This window comes from Castor canadensis, chromosome 15 (genome assembly GCF_047511655.1).
Source record: "Castor canadensis chromosome 15, mCasCan1.hap1v2, whole genome shotgun sequence".
Taxonomy (NCBI): Eukaryota; Metazoa; Chordata; class Mammalia; order Rodentia; family Castoridae; genus Castor; species Castor canadensis.
The window spans coordinates 22,695,412-22,713,096 of NC_133400.1; positions in this window are offsets into that span (position 1 = coordinate 22,695,412).

Sequence of the window (17,685 nt, forward strand, 5' to 3'; positions counted from 1 at the left end):
GAATTAAATATCCTATATGTTGCCTTCTAGAATCTTTATTTTTTTACCTTTTACATTTAATATTATAAACCATCTGGCATTCATTTCATTTATGGTGTGTGGTAAGACTATATATGTTCATTAAAATGTTTTGAAGGTGCCCACATTTTTTCTAGTACCCCCTGCTTCTGTCCTCTCTATACTGTTTATTTTTTATTTATCTAACTGCAGACAAATATTATACCACTGCATTAATTAGTATGTTCTTATACTATGTTAGCATACAGTAGTTTAAATCAGTTTTTTAAGTTGTTCTTTAAGAAGATCTTGGTTGTCATTTTTCATTCACATATAAAATGTAACATAGCTAATAAAAACTGAAAGTGAAAACAAAATAAATAATAATCCTTATTGAGAACTTTTATCTTTATAAAATGAATTATTCCAATCTATTGCCCACTTAAATTTTTCTTTTTTTCTCTCTTTCTCTTTTTCTCTCTCATTGTCTCTCATTTACAATATAAAGATCTTGTGTAGCTCACATTACATTTTCTGTGGGCATTTGATGCTTTTTGGGTATTTTGTCAGTATTAATTTTTCTGTTTCAATTTTTTGTACTGAAAATTATAGTAAAGCTTTTTAGGAAAGAAACACATTTTCAATACACCTGAAGTGGGTCATTTCTAGAGTGGGAACGGGAATGATCTCTGTTCCTATTTTATATCCCAGTAGTTTGGTAGTATAAAGGAATACGATGGATAATTTTTTATATATGGAAACTTCTAATTCACACATTGTTACTAACATATTTCTGCCATTTGAAAGGCGTTTTCATACAAAAATCATGGAAATTTTACATTTCTCATATATTTATATTTCGTGTTGATCCTTTAATATAACTTTCATTAAACAGAGGTAGTTATGGAGGCATCCCTTTTCTGATCACTGATCTCAGTGAAATATTTATCATATCTTGCCAGTAAGTACAGTGATTTCTGTAACGTATAAGATACACTATTGATATTAACTGCACTCTTATTCTTAGTTCCTAGTCAGCTTATAGATAAAGGTTTCTCAGATTGTCTGTTGCTTCTGTGTCAGCTTTTATTTATTTTTAAAAATAATGTGTCCAATTCATCTGTTTTCAAATGAATGATAGTACTGTGGATATTTTCTTTTTATTTTTTGTTTTTTTTTTTAACCCTGAATTTTTCTTTTTATTTTGGCAGTCCTGGAGTTTGAACTCAGGGCATTATACTTGCAATGCAGGTGGTCTAGTATTTGAGTCATTCCAACAGCATATTCTTCTACTTCTTAAGTGTCTTTTTATTGCTGCTCCCATTTGTAATACTGGTAATTTGTGACTTCTCTTTCTCCACAACCAATTTCCATCCACCACTGTCTGCAGATTTTCAGTTTTTTGTTCATCATAACAACTTCATTGTTGTTTGTTTTTACTTTTATTGTTTTATTCTAGGGTATTTTGTAGCCATTTTAATGCTGTTCATGATTTCTTCTTTGCCCCATAGTTTCTTTTTGACTGTATTGCTCGATTTTAAAACTCTTGGGGATTTTCTAGATTATTTTATTTACTTTTTATTAATTTGTTTCCTGGACAGTTGGGGATGGGATCCAGGGCCCTGCATTTGCTAGGCAAGCATTCTACCAAATGAGCTACATCCCCACACAATTTACATATTTTTCAAAATTAATTTTAGTTTGCTAGGATATTAAACTATGTCTGTTTTTTATTATTTAAAGAGTTTTTCATATCCTTTTAAGCTTAGTATTCTACTTTTGATAACTTTTTTTATATAACTAAAAACATATATGCAATTTGTCTTTAAACTGTTTATTATGATATTTATATTTTAGTTAGACTCATTTCGTGAATCACTTGGTAAATTATTTTATGTCCCTCAAATTTTTGTCTAATTATTCTAACAAATCCTCATACAGCAATGTTGATACATTTTTCTAGGAAGGTGAATTATTTCATTCCACTTTTTAGTTGAAAATTTTTTGTTTAATTAATTTTAAAATTATTATGTTAGAATCAATTTTGGATCATTATAAATGCTATATAGATTGATTCTGTGACATTGTGAAATAGCATTCTGAACATCCAGCATTTACTGTCTTTAAGAATAATATGTTTAATGCTATTACATCTACATAGTTTCATGTTACTGTTTGTATTACATACCATTTTTTCAAATACTTTCAAATTTCGTGTTCTAACAAAGATTATATCTTACAGGTTGTTTATTTATCCAGCTGCCAGTCATTGTCTTTTAATTGAAAAAAATGATCTGAATTCTGCATATTTAATGATATTTATATTATTTCAACTTTTTACATATTTTTAATGTATTCCCCTCATTCACTGTTCCTATGTATTTTCTGTCTTAATTTCCTTTGAACTTACCTTTTACTTTTCTATTACATTAAAGCCCTCTTCATTCTTAGTTATATTTTTTGCTGTTGTTTCTAAAAGAAAGTTTAAATAACTTTCTAAAAAAAGTTTCTAAAAGAGAGTTTAAAACCTGAATCCATTAGTTATTAAGGATAATTAACTATTTTCAACTTTCAAAACATAACAAGGACTGTATAGCACACTGGTTTAATTTCTCTCCTTCACATGCATTGTTTCTGATTTAAATTTACATAGATTTTTCATATTTTTGCCCTTATATATTATTTCTCATCTATCTTTGTTGCTCTTATAGACTCAATTGCTTTCTTTTATTTTCAATGTAGTTGTCCATTTTACTCCGTAGCAAATTTTATACATTCTTCTTTTGATAGAAAACAATGTGTTTGTTCCCAGAGTTTCAGTATTATAGTACTTATGAAAGGGATGCCTTTTTGACAGCCTCATTGAATACTTGTGCATTGCTGGTTTATTACATGATAGAAAAAAGTATTAATTTTCACTGAGGCTTTCAAGTAGTTAAGACAAATTACATGGGTTGCCTTCCTAAAAATGATTTTCCTCAAATGGTGTCAGGAGCACGTGACAGAAAATTTGACTCTTCTTACTGATTTTACCTTAGTTTTTGCTTCTGAAATTGCTGTTACTTACCATGATATTGTGAGTCCTTGAATACTATTTCAACTTAACTGTGCCCACATAATTGCATGTCGTTCACACTTACTCTAATGGACATTTAAAAAACCAGAATATTTACCACTGGTCGGAAAAAATATTTAACCACTATTATAGGTCATGGCCTACAGGTATTTCACAGATGCCCTCAACAATAGTCTTCAAATGTTGAGAAGAGTGATCTGAATTGAAACATTATACTCTTTATCCAAATTAAAAGATGCATTTCATTTTAAAGCCCACAAATTTTTTACTGACACTTTCTACCAGAAGCCTACTACAGAAAGACTGATTCTGCCTTTTTTCAAATTATAAAATCTGCTCATCATTTATGACACAGTAATTTACAACATAACTTTTTCTGAGTATGTAAGGGCTGTATTTAGAACATGATGACATGTACCTGCAACTCCAGGTGGAGAAGCGGAAAGATCGCAAGGCTAGGTGGGCAAAAGCTATCTGAAAAGCCCTATATGAAAAGGAAACTAACAAAGTAAGACAGTTGAGATATGGCCCAAGTGTTTGAGCACTTGCCTCGCAAGTAAAAGGCCCTGATTTCAATCTCCAGTATATTGCACAAAAAGCACACTCCTATTGTAGAAGTGGAAAAAAATTCACAAAACTGTGAACAAAATTCATACAGTTATACAGCAAGGGAGTTGAGTTATTGTTAATAATCTTTACTTTTATTTTTATATTGTAATTACTTCATGTACTTTTTAAGTATAAAATCTGTTCATTGATAGAATTGAGATATATATGTTTTTATCACATTTTGTTTCCTAAACTTACATACTATTGCAGGTATTTATTCTCCAGTTACCGTGTATTTTTTGTTGTTGTTGTTCAACTTTTATTGAATAAAATAGTGCATACTGATTGTAAGAAAAAGTAAGAAGAGAAAAGAAAGAAGATGGCACCTTCTGGGAACATCTACAAGATGTGCATAAGCAGTTTCAGGAAAGAACAAACAGAGTTTCTTAACAGAGCTAAGATAGAATGGTTGGTGGGTTTCCCTAAAGAAGGCATAGATAAGAACATAATTAGAGTTGACTTTTAGGCAAGAATGAAAGTGATAGCTCTGAAGTATGAAGGAGAGCCTGGAGGCAGAGAGGTGTCCACTGGGATCCTGAGGAAAGTGTAAATATGGGCAGATCTGAGAGACATGCAGTCAGACTGGAAAGGAAAGAAGTCCAAAGGTGAAATCTATCATCTCTAGTAGTCACTTGCCTGGGGAGCCAGTGGAAAGGAGGGAGGCAAATAAATACAACCTCAAATGTCCAAACATGGTGCCCAAGAGAATGGAGATGAGGATATCATTTGTACTCATAGGTAAAATGAAGACACTGGAGATGAGAGAAAAGTAGAGATATGATATTCCAACCATATCTCCAGTGTAACATGCTTGGGAATTACTTGGGAAAAGGTGTGAGAAAGACATCTTTCAAGATAAAGTGGCCTTTACCTTGAGCCACTCCACCAGCCCTATTTTTTTTCCTTTCATTCATAAGTGTGAACAATGATTGGGTCATTTCTCCTCCCTTTCCCTCCTACGCCCTCCTTTTTCCCCCCTACCCACCCTCAATACCAGGCAGAAATTATTTTGCCCTTATCTCTGATTTTGTTGAAGAGAGAGTATAAGCAATAATAGGAAGGACCAAGAGTTTTTCTAGTTGAGATAAGGATAGCTATACAGGGAGTTGACTTGCATTGCTTTCCTGTACATGTGTGTTACCTACTAAATTCTTCTTGAACTAACGTTTTCTCCAGTTCCTGGTCCCCTTCTCCTATTGGCTTCTGTCTCTTTAAAGTATCTGCTTTAGTTTCCCTGCACTGAGGGCAACAAATGCTATCTAGTTTTTGGGTGTCTTACCTATCCTCACATCTTCCTTGTGTGCTCTCGTTTTATCCTGTCAACATAGTCCTGTCCCCTTGTTGTGTTTACCCTTGATCTAATGTCCACATGTGAGGGAGAACATATGATTTTTGGTCTTTTGGGCCAGGCTAAACTCGCTCAGAATGATGTTCTCCAGTTCCATCCATTTACTTGCAAATGATAAGATTTCATTCTTCTTCAGGGCTGAGTAAAATTCCATTGTGCACAACTACCACATTTTCTTAATCCATTTGTCAGCAGTGGGGCATCTTGGCTGTTTCCATAACTTGGCTATTGTGAATAGTGCTGCAATAAACGTGGGTGTGCAAGTGCCTCTGGAGTAACCTGTGTCACATTCTTTTGGGTATATCCCCAAGAGTGGTATTGCTGGATCATAAGGTAGATCTATGTTCAGATTTTTAAGAAGCCTCCAGACTTTTTTCAAAAATGGGTGTACTAGTTTGCATTCCAACCAACAGTGTAAACGGGTTCTTTTTCCCCACATCCTCACCAATACCTGTTCTTAGTGGTGTTGCTAATAATGGCTATTCTAACAGGGGTGAGGTTGACTCTTAGTGTGATTTTAATTTGCATTTCCTTTATGACTAGAGATTGTGAGCATTTTTTCATGTGTTTTTTGGCCATTTGAATTTCTTTTTTTGAGAAAGTTTTGTTTAGTTCATTTGCCCATTTCATTATTGGTTCATTAATTTTGGAAGAATTTAGTTTTTGAGTTCCCTATATACTCTGGTTATCTGTCCTTTGTCTGATGTGTGCCTGCAAATATTTTCTCCTACTCTGTGAGTGGTCTCTTCAGTTTAGAGACCAATTCTTTTTTTGAGCAGAAGCTTTTTAGTTTTATGAAGTCCCATTTATCTATGCTGTCTCTTAGTTGCTGAACTGCTGTGGTTCCATTGAGAAAGTCCTTGCCCAACCTATTAGTTCCAAAGTATTTCCTACTCCTTCCTGTACCAACTTTAGAGTTTGTGGTCTGATACTAAGATCCTTGATCCATTTTGAGTTAATATTGGTATAGGGTGATAAACATGGATCTAGTTTCAGTTTTTTGCAGACTGCTAACCAGTTTTCCCAGCAGTTTTTGTTGAAGAGGCTGTCTTTTCTCCATCATATATTTTTAGTGCTTTGTCAAAGATAAGTTGGTTATAATTGTGTGGCTTCATATCCGGGTTCTCTATTCTGTTCCACTGGTCTTCATGTCTTTTTGTGCCAGTACCATGCTGTTTTTATTGCTACTGGTTTGTAATATACTTTGAAGTTGGGTATTGTGATACCTCCAGCATTGTTCTTTTGACTGAGTATTGCCTTGGCTATTCATTGCCTCTTCTGTTTCCAAATAAATTTAACTCTTGATATTTCAATCTCGTTGATGAATGTCATTGGGATTTTGATGGGAATTGCATTAAACATGCAGATTACTTTTGGGAGTATAGACATTTTTACTATGTTGATTCTACCAATCCTCATGCATGGGAGATCTCTCCACTTTCTATAGTCTTCCTCAATCTCTTTCTTCAGAAGTTTATAGTTTTCCTTGTAGAGGTCATTCACATCCTTTGTTAGGTTTACACCTATGTATTTGATTTTTTTTGAGGCTATTGTAAATGGAATTATTTACATATATTCTTTCTCAGTTTGTTCATTGTTAGTGTATAGAAATGCTAATGATTTTTCTATGTTGATTTTATATCCTGCTACCTTGTTATAGCTCTTGATGGTGTCTAGGAGCTTTTGAGTAGAGTTTTTTGGGTCTTTAAGGTATAGGATCATATCATCTGCAAATAGGGATATTCTGACAGTTTCTTTACCTATTTGTATTCCTTTTATTCCTTCTTCTTGCCTAATTGCTCTGGCTAGGAATTCCAGTACTATTTTGAATAGTAGTGGAGATAGTGTTCATCCTTGTCTAGTTTCTGATTTTAGAGGGAATGGTTTCGGTTTTTCTCCATTAAGTATAATGCTGGCTGTAGATTTGTCATACGTAGCTTTCATAATGTTGAGGTACTTTCCTTCGATTCCTAGTTTTCTTAGAGCTTTTATCATGAAATGGTGTTGGATCTTCTCAAAGGCTTTTTCTGCATCTATTGAGATGATCAAGTGGTTTTTGTCTTTGCTTCTGTTAATGTGGTTTATAATGTTTATTGATTTTCATATGTTGAACCACCCCTGCTTTCCTGGGATGAAGCCTACTTGGTCATGGTGAATGATATTTTTGATGTGTTGTTGAATTCAGTTTGCCATTATTTTATTGAGGATTTTAACATTAATGTTCATTAAGGAGATTGGCCTATAGTTCTACTTTTTGGAGGAGTCTTTGCCTAATTTTGGGTAAGTGTAATATTGGTTTCATAAATGTGTTAGGCAGTTTTCCTTCCCTTTCTATCTCGTGGAACAGTTTAAGGAGGGTTGGTATTAGTTCTTTAAAGGTTTGATACTATTCAGCAGAGAATCCATCAGGTCCTGGACTTTTCTTTTTTGGGAGACTCTTTATTGCTGCTTCAATTTCATTTTGTGTTATAGATCTATTCAAGTGATTAATGTCCTCTTGGTTCAGTTTTGGATGATCATATGTATCTAGAAATCTGTCCATTTCTTCAAGATTTTCACATTTATTTGAATATAGGTTGTCAAAGTAGTCTCTGATGATTTCCTGGACTTCCATGGTGTTTGCTGTTATCTTCCCTTTTGCATACCTGATTTTATTGTTTTGGGTTTTTTCTCTCCTCATTTTAGTCAGGTGTGCTAGGGGCCTGTCAATCTTAGTTATTTTTTCAAAGAATGAGCTTTGTGTTTCATTAATTCTTTGTATGGTTTTCTGGGTTTCTATTTCATTGATTTCAGCTCCTATTTTTATTATTTCTATCTTATTTGTTTTGAAATATTCTTGTTCTTTTTTTCTAAGAATTTGAGATGTATCATTAGTTCATTAATTTGAGATCTTTCTGTCTTTTTAATATATGCACTCATGGCTATAAACTTTCCTCTCAGAACTGCCTTTGCTGTGTCCCATAGGTTCCAATAGGTTGTGTTTTCATTTTTGTTGACTTCCAGGAACCTTTTAATTTCCTCTTTTATTCCATCAGTGACCCATTGTTCATTAAGCAATGAGTTATTTAATTTCCAGCTGTTTAAATATTTTTTGTCTTTATTTTTGTTGTTGAGTTCTATTTTTATTGCATTGTGATCAGATAGAATGCTTGGTATAATATCTATTTTCTTATATTTGCTGTGGCTTGCTTTGTGCCCTAGGATATGATCTATTTTAGAGAAGGTTCTGTGGGCTATTGATTAGAGTGTATATTCTGTAGAAGTTGGATGAAATGTTCTGTAGACATCAACTAGGTCCATTTGATCTATGGTATGTTTTAGATCTAGGATTTCTTTATTGATTTTTTGTTTGGATGACCTATCTATTTATGATAGTGGGGTGTTACAGTCACCCACTACCACTGTGTTGGAGTTAATATATGCTTTTAGTTCTTTCAGGGTATGTTTGATGAAATTGGGTGCATTCACATTGGGTGCATATAGGTTGATAATTATTATTTCCTTTTGATCTATTTCCCCTTTTATTAGTATGGAATTTCCTTCTTTATCTCATTTGATCAATGTAGGTTTGAAGTCTACTTTGTCCAAGATAAGTATTGCTACTCCTACCTGTTTTGGGAGCCATTGGCTTGATAAATCTTCTTACATCTTTCACCCTAAGCCTATACTTATTTCTATTGATGAGATGGGTTTCCTGTAAGCAACAAATTGTTGGACCTTCCTTTTTAATACAGTTTGTCAAGTGTTGCCTTTTGAGGGGGGAATTAAGTTGTTAACATTAAGTGTTAGTATTGATAGGTATGTGGTGATTCCTGTCATTTAGTTGTCTTAGTTGTTTGAAGGTTTCGTTGTCTGTAGCTAAATCGATGTTACTCTCTTCTTTCTTGCCTTTTCTTCTCCTGTGATTTGGTTCTGCCTGCCCTTTCATGGTTATGTTGGGTTTCACTTTCTGCTTGGAGACTCCCTTGAAGTATCCTTTGTAGTGGTGGCTTTGTGGTCATATATTGTTTTAGTTTCTGCTTATCATGGAAGACTTTTATTGCTCCATCTATTTTGAATGACAGTTTTTCTGGGTAGAGTATCCTAAGGTTGAAGTTATTTTCATTCAGTACCTGGAAGAAATCACTCCAAGCTCTTCTTGCTTTTAATGATTCTGTTGAGAAATCTGCTGTGATTTTGATGGGTTTACCTTTGTATGTTATTTGTTTTTTCCTCTTACAGCCTTTAATATTCTTTCTCAACTCTCTGTTCTTATTGTTTTAATGATAATATTTTGTGGGGTAGTTATATTTTGGTCATGTCTATTTGGTGTACTGGAGGCATCCTGTACCTGTATGGGCATAGCTTTTTCTTGATTTGGGAAATTTTCTGTAATTATTTTGTTGAATAGATTATGCATTCCTTTTGCTTGCAATTCTTCTCCTTCTTCAATGCCCATGATTCTCAGGCTTGGTCTTTTGATGGAGTCAGTGACTTCTTTCATTTTCTTTTCACAGGTCTTGAGTTCTTTAACTAATAGTTCTTTGGTTTTTCCTTTAATTACCATTTCATTTTTGAGTTCTAAGATTCTGTCTTCTGCTTGTTCTAGTCTACTGGATTGGCCTTCCATTTTGTTTTGCATTTGTTTTTCATTCTTTTTTCTGATGTTTTCCATATCCTGAGTCCCTTCCTCTTTAATATTGTCTATTTTTGACCTGAGTTCATTTATCTCTTTATATATCTTGTTCTTTGTTTTGCTTTGGTGTTTATACAGTGCTTCTATAGTTTCTTTTAAGTGTTCTTGTGCTTTTCAAATTCTCTATTTTTGTTTTCTGGAATTGCTTGAGTGTCTCCTGTACATTTTGGTTGACCATATCCAGTATCATCTCTATAAAATTCTCATTGATTACTTGCAGGATTTCTTCTTTCAGTGTGTTCTTGTGGGTTTCATTGGGTTCTTTGGCATAGTTTATCTTTGTTTTGTAGGAGTCTGGATCTGGGTGTTTGTTGTCTTCATTTCCTTCTGGTTCCTGTACTAATTTATTATTGGGGGGAAATGGTTTCCCACTTTTTTCCATCTTCCCATCATTTCCTTTGCTATTGTTACTGTCCCTGTATTGTGTGTAATTCAGTATTGTCTACCTTGCAACAATAACAATGGTGATATCTAAAGTCGAAGGGTGAAAGGAGAGGGAAAGCAAAGAAGGTAAAGAAAAGGGAAACAAAACAAAACAAACAAAAAAACACTCATACAATAAAAAAGCAAAGGAATAAACAGGGAGAGTTAGTGTACTAATCAATGCTAAGCTACACAGGCATTAGAGAGACAGAGAGAGGATAAAAAAAAACCCAAGTTCAAATGCAATAATGTTTCAGTGTTAATAAGTTTGGTGTTTGTCCTTCAGCCTCCATTCCTGGTGTTGGTGCCTGCAAAGTAGTTCTGTAGTTGTCTCATCAAAGTGGAAAAAACAAAAACAAAACAAACAAACAAAAAAATCCCAAGTTCAAATGCAGTACAGTTTCAGTTTGTCCTTCAGCATCCAGTCCTAATTCTGTCATTGTCTCATCAAAGTCAGAAAGAAAAAAAAGTCTGGAGACAGCTTTGTGAATGTCTATCTGAGGCTGTGGCGCACCTGCCTCCTACTGTCAGCCAGCTACTGTTGCAGGCTTTATTTATTGTAGATCTGAAGAATGAGCTTTACACTCACCTAGCTTTGCAGGATTTGTTTATGTAGAGTTCTCCTGGATGCATGACCCTTTTGTTTTCTCCAGCATACAGCCCTTCCTGCAATTACAGTCTTTTTTTTAATTTAGAGTTCATGTGGGGAGGTACCCCTCCCCAACTCTCTGGTGGAGCATGCTACACTTTAGCCAGTGTTACAAGCCTTCCCCTCTCCAAGCACACTGGGGGAGGTGGTGCCACACCCACCTTCTCTGGCCAGCTTGTTTATTTACAGTTCCAGTGGGGGGTTGCCCTTCCCCCACTCTCAGGATCTCAGGGCACCCTGCCCTTTTTGCTTCATGTCCTTTTTGTTTTTTTCAACTTCTTGTTTATTATTCAGATTTTTTTCCTTTTTTCCTTGGTTGGGGGTCAGTCTGTCCAGGGGGCTATGCTGATTTGTTCCAGGGTTGTCTGTGCAAGTACCATGTGCTGCTTAGCTCACCTGGTGGTCTGCTTCTCCCAAGCAGGATAGCAGCTGGCTTCTGGCAGCGTGGGATCCCTCTTGGTTTCTCCATTTAACATGGAGTAGGAATTCTATGCACAGGTTGGAGTGTGGAGGTGTCACAGTTTTGCCTCTTCTTGATGGTTTTTCCTGCAAGGCATATCTCCAGCCTCTTTCCAAGATTTTACTTTAGGAAGCACGCTTTCTGCTTCCTCCCTCTAGTTCCATCTTGGAAATCCTCCAGTTTTCATGTATTTAATGATTTCCATTCTTATGAGTATAAATAGTGTAGAAATATAAATATTTTCATATAAACATTTCTCCGAGTTTCATTTCATTATTATATGATGTATATGTCCACATATATATTTTTCCCCTGGGCCAAAATGGAAACATTATATGTATAGTATACAGATTCACAAAATTGTATGTTCTATGAAATTATGATACATTGTTAAGGTTGAATCTCATTGGTAAAGTGCTTACCAATTCTGCACAAGGCCTTGCAAACTTCAGCACTGTCAAAAATTGTTTTTGCATAAAATTTATAGTTTCATAACTAAAAAGTAACTTATGACCTAATGGAAGTGGTTCAATTGTCAAGAATCATAGAGAGAAAATTGATTCCCTTAAGCAGTGTACATAGAAATAGACTTGAGCTTATCAATAAACTTGAAATCACCAAATACAGGCAGTCATCTGCTCTGCCTGGCAGAGTAGAGGGAGTTCAGGACAGAGCCTGTTGCACAGTAAGAATGAAATCTTCAGTTTTTGATTTTCTTTCTTCTCTGTCCTCACAACTTGCATCTGTAGCACCACTTCCCTGGCTCCTGTTCTTGCACAGACTTCCCTTTCTCCTTTTTTTTTTTTTTTGTCTTTTCTTTTTTGGTGCTTGGATCAAACCCAGGGCCTCACACATGCTAGGCAAGCGCTGTACCACCGAGCTACATCCCAGCCCTCCCTTTCTCCTTCTAAATGTGAGTGCTGGGTGTCACTGTTGGTGGACAATTGACAACTGCCTTCTCTTCCTTTAGGAGGATTGCCTTGCTTTGAAAATGCAGGAAAATCTTCATTTAATGTTTTCATTTGGTTGAAAAGCCTCAGTAGACTCATCAAGGACAAGCAAATGAATGTAAAGTAGTGGAAGAGAAAAGGGACAGAATAAGAAATGAGAATCAGCAGCACTATTTTTTCCATTTTTTTTAAATTAGAGAAACACAGACATTCCACCCACATGTGCAGGTCACAAGCACAGAAATTCAAAGATGGTCATTGTGAATATCAAAGTAAAAGTCAAACCGAGATAGAATGCAGATTCTTCTCATTTATATGGGTGACTTCTCTATTTAGATGAATGCAGGAAATGTTGAGTGGTTCAGTGACTGTTCTGTATCTTCGGTTCTCTGTCCATAGAGACAATTTAGTATAAGAAAGACATAATCAGGAGATTCATTGCCTTCATCATTTTCCGTGACTTAGACAAAAGATGATCTATTTAATCCTTAGTAAATCCTGTAACAATTATTATTGTTTTTGAGACAGCAATTGAGCTGCATTAGACTAAGTAAACTACCACAAATTCTCACTCTTTCCCCAAATACTTTTGAGCCTTATATTAATATCCAGTGAAGTGAATATTTCTTGACATATATTTAGAAAAACATACACTAAGGCTTTAATTACATCATTGTTTCTAGCAACAACAAATGAAAACAATTTAAATGGACATCTATAGGATAGAGATAAATAAACTGTGAGCTATTCATGAAATAGAAACCTATGCTGAAGTGAAAGTGAATGAACTGGAATTATATGCACCAATATCCCCAAATCAAAATGTTTACTAAAAAAACACAAGACACTGAATGATTCATGCTGTATAACATTATATGAAGGTTGAGAACATGAAAGGGAATTGCAAACATATATTAAAGCTATATCAATAAATAATAATAGTATAATAAACATTTGTAGGAATGGAACAGAAAAACATCAAGACAGTAATTTCTTTTTAATATGGAAATGGGAATAGTATCAGTAGAAAATTACAAAGGAAAAAATTATTCTGTTTGATTAACCATGAAGCCAATAGTACAAGTTACAACTTTATTCAGTTACACTGTGACACTCTGATAATAAACATTATATTATTATTTAAAAATAATTGAGTAGATAAATGACTTAAAAACAAATCAAGGAATGAGTACAAGCATTATTTCTCATATGAAACAGTCTATCTCAATTATTCTTATTCCACATTAAATTCAAATATCTTTGTTTTACTTCAAATCAAATAAATCAGATTCAGTTGTGATTCAGCCCATTAAAAACAAGACTTCTGTACACACACATACTACACACAAACAAAACAAAACACCATCTCTGAGATATGTGTGCTGTAGACATATGTGCATTGCATTCTGCATTTTGAGAACCATTGGTTTGAAAGAAAGGTCCTCGTATACTTTGTAATAAAGCAATACATAATACCATAAATACCATATAGATTATTGATTCCATTTAATCTAATTCTTAAAACAAAATGATATGAGGAGAATAAATAAAAAGTCTAACACAATTTCTTAGCCTTGCTTCTAACTCCTTGTCCTAGTTATATGATTAATGTTTTTTTAGTCCCTCCATTTCCTCTGATTTAAAGGGAGCAATGGCATAAATTATTTCAATGGCAGTTTCTTTTAATGGTGTTCTCAGAAAATCTGAAAATATGTTATCTCCTAATATTGAATAGTGATTATATATCAGTTATTTTTTTTATCAAATATTTACTGAATGGGACTATTTCAAAGGTCAATCCAATAGTTATTTTGGATCTGTCTTGGTAACTGGTGGGATTGTGTGATTATTTACTTCTTAAGTAGTTCTCCATCTAAGGAGCAAAGAAAACAAAGGTAAGTATAAGATTCATATTTAGTAGCTTTTTAGCAGTCCTGGGCTTTGAACTCAGGGCCTTGTAATTACGAGACAAGTATTGTACTACTTTGACCATAACCACAACACTTATCCATACATTATTTAAGACATTACTCAATAAATTATCGCAATCATGTTGAAGAACTAACGAAGTCTCTGTTTACAGATCTGGAACTCATATAAAATAATGGTTCACAGTATGAAACCTTAATATGAAAGACACAATGTGAATTATAACCTGCAAATTTTAAATCTAAGTCCTTTACTGTGTAGTTAGTAGGGTTAAAAATTACTCCCTGTGTAATATTGATGATTCCAGCCTTCTAGAAATTGTCTATCTTTTGGGACTTGCTGGGGGCCTAGTTAATCACAATTGAATTATGTGCTTCTTGGAAATATTTCTGGTACTTCCATTCTAAATTCACCTTGACTACACATTATATCATCCCTGATAGGAAAACAATAGATTCACCTTATGGTTCTGCCTTCACTGTGATTTTCCCTATCTTCTGGGGTGAACAACCTGTCTCAAAACTTCACACTTATCTTTGGATTCTTATCCTCCAAGGATACTACAAACTCTACTTATATTCTTAAGCACTCCATTTAAAATAAGCAGAAGTTAAGTAAACAAGAGGCTGATCATCTAATTCAATGCTAGAGTGCTTGACCAGCATGCTTGTGGCTCTAGGTGGTGTTCCCAGCACCACATAAAGTATACATAAGTAAAGCAATCCCCTTATATTCAGAGGTGTCAGTGTTACAGAGAAGAATGCTTTTTATTCCCAGAATAGCCAGTGCATAGACCTGGCACAGTGAACCAGGTGGAAGTGGCTTCTTTTCAATTAATGAGAAACTTGCTCAAAATACTTGCTCTATGTAGTTAATCTGACCCTCTACACTAGAAGATCTTGTGTTCTAATTCTACAACTTTGCTTCAAAGTATTAAAATAAATGTTTTTGAGAAATCCAAGTATTCTTTATGGATCTCAGCAATCAGGAAGATTATGACATTGAGAAAAAATATACACTAAAAAATGCCATAGACCATTCCACTTTTATTTCTCAGTGTCTTATTGGCAACGTGGGTCCTTTTTACTTTCTTCCACATTATTTCAGCACCTCAGTTTGTGATGACAGCTGTTCTGTCCATCCTAGATCTTCTTACCTCTCTCATTACCATCTTGGATTATTCTCCCAAAGGAGAATAAAAAATGAGGGAAGTTTTTTTTTTTTTGCCCAATAGACTATCTGAAACAGAACAATCATTCACCCAAAATTGTACACCTGGATAATTCCTACCCAATCATTAGCCATCTCCTCAAATATTAACTGCTCTAACTATATTAATTACAATTCAATATAACAATTGTATTACCAAATAAAAGTGTTTTAATGCCTATCTTCTCTTGAACTATAGGTTGGACATCCTTAATTGGAAAAATTGAAATATAAAATTACTATAATGTTATATTTTAGAACTTCAAATTAGGGATTCACAGTCAATAAACTTAAGAAAATATCCCCAAATCTGAAAAAAATCCAAAATTTCAAACACTTGTTTTTAAGCATTTTAGATAAGATAGAGTCAACACGTAAAAACATTTTATAAACTAAGGCTATGCCTTAATTGTTTTCATGACCCAAGAACAACCAACATGTACAATGTAAATGCTTATTTTATATATTTGCTGAAGACTTCAAACTGATCAGTTGTGTTTTCCCACTGCTAAAATGCATTAAGGGAAATCTACATTTATATATGCTTCATAGATAGTTAATGCTCATAATTCCAATGAAATTAATTTCAAGCAGTGAAATTATCAAGCAAGAGTGAGATATAATGGCTTTGTAGTCTAACAAAAGTTTTGCAATCAATTCCTTGATGTCTACTCCCTAGTAAAATAAAAATAATTTTCAACTTCTGGCTTATAAGTTTCTTTTTTGGAATAGTTCTTATAACTCTCCCAGTTTATTTTTTAAATGGATCTCACTATTTTCCATTTCCATACTGTCTATAATTCTGCCTCTTTTTGTTCTTTTCAGTACCTAGGATATTTGAGGTAAATAGTAGAGAATAATTGGTGACCACTTACTGCAGATGGACAGTTGGCAATTGAAGTCAGTTTTGATGTCACTAATCATAGGACATAGTTCTTCACAGAGAAGCACATACAAGAAAAAAATCACATCATTTCATATAACAAATCATCTTCAACAAACAAGGCCATGAGTACAATATGCATAATATTATACACTTAATAAAATTCTCCCATTGTGCCAAAAGCTAGGTCAAACATCACATGTATCCTCTCTGACGCCTTCAAAACATTGAAATGTGCACTTTATTATACTTGTTTTATAAATAAATTAAAACTCAGAGCTAGTGTGATATGTGAAGTCTGAATGACAAGTTGTAGAAGTTTAAAAACTATTTTGTTCAACTGTATAGAAAGGTTCAGTTTTAATTTTTTAGACTGAGTGACTGAAAGGAATCTCTCTCCTGATTTTAGAACAATGGTACCATTGGTGGCTGCAGTCTAAGAATGGTTCTGTTAAAAATTTGCAGACACCTGAGATGCAAAGGGAATAATTGGTTTGATCATGAGGAGCAATTCTTGCATTTGCTGCAAGCTGACACTGGTGTTTTCTGGATGACCTTTGTTGGCTCTGCCGACAGGCTTCCTGGCCTCCTTCTCCACTGCTAGATATCATTAGCAGCAATGGCTGTGAATTTTGTTCTTTCACTTACAGGAACCTCAGGAGAGCAGTTTCCAACAGACCTCTCCCAGAGAAGGTCAGTGGCTCCTTCTGTCATCAAACTGTTGACCTGTGATTAGAAAAGGCAGGTGGGAAGTCAGTGGAATGGCAAACTGAAAATTTGGGGAAACATAGAAAGCTAAATTAGAATTATACTTCAAGACCAGGAAATCCAAAATACTATTGATCAGAACAACGAATATGTGAGGAACAGGCATAGACAAGAGAGAGAGTGCATGTTTTGTTTTCCTTTACCATCAGAGGAACAAATTAAATTTAACAATGTCACACCAAATATTTTCATGTATCGATTTTGAAATCTGTGCTTGACATTTAAAATGACAGAAAAGATACGGGGGTGGAGAAGGGAGATGTAGACCAGGTATACGTTAAAATGTTATCAACAATGACTTCAGAGATCTTCATAAGGGTGGGATACATGTAGATATAAAAATGAATTCTGCACTTTTGAGCCTTATATGCATTAGCTCATGCATGCAAATTTTTTCAGGAAAAGTCACAGTGGATCTCACCAGGTGTTAGTTCCTCATTGACACTATGAGTCTGCAGCTCACTCATAGGGAAAAATTTACAATGCTGGGATCATGCTGTCAGAGCTCCCTCTACTGTCCCTCCTTCATTCTAAAAATCATTAACTTATGATTCTGGGGAAAGTTGATAGATTCATAGATAAAGTGATTGTGCAATTTTCCTGATGTCACTTAAATAAGAAAATATTTGCAAATGAATGTTTCAATATAAGGGTTATTTTTGTCATAGAATATTACAGAGATTGGAGAAGGGGGTGATGGAGGAAGTAA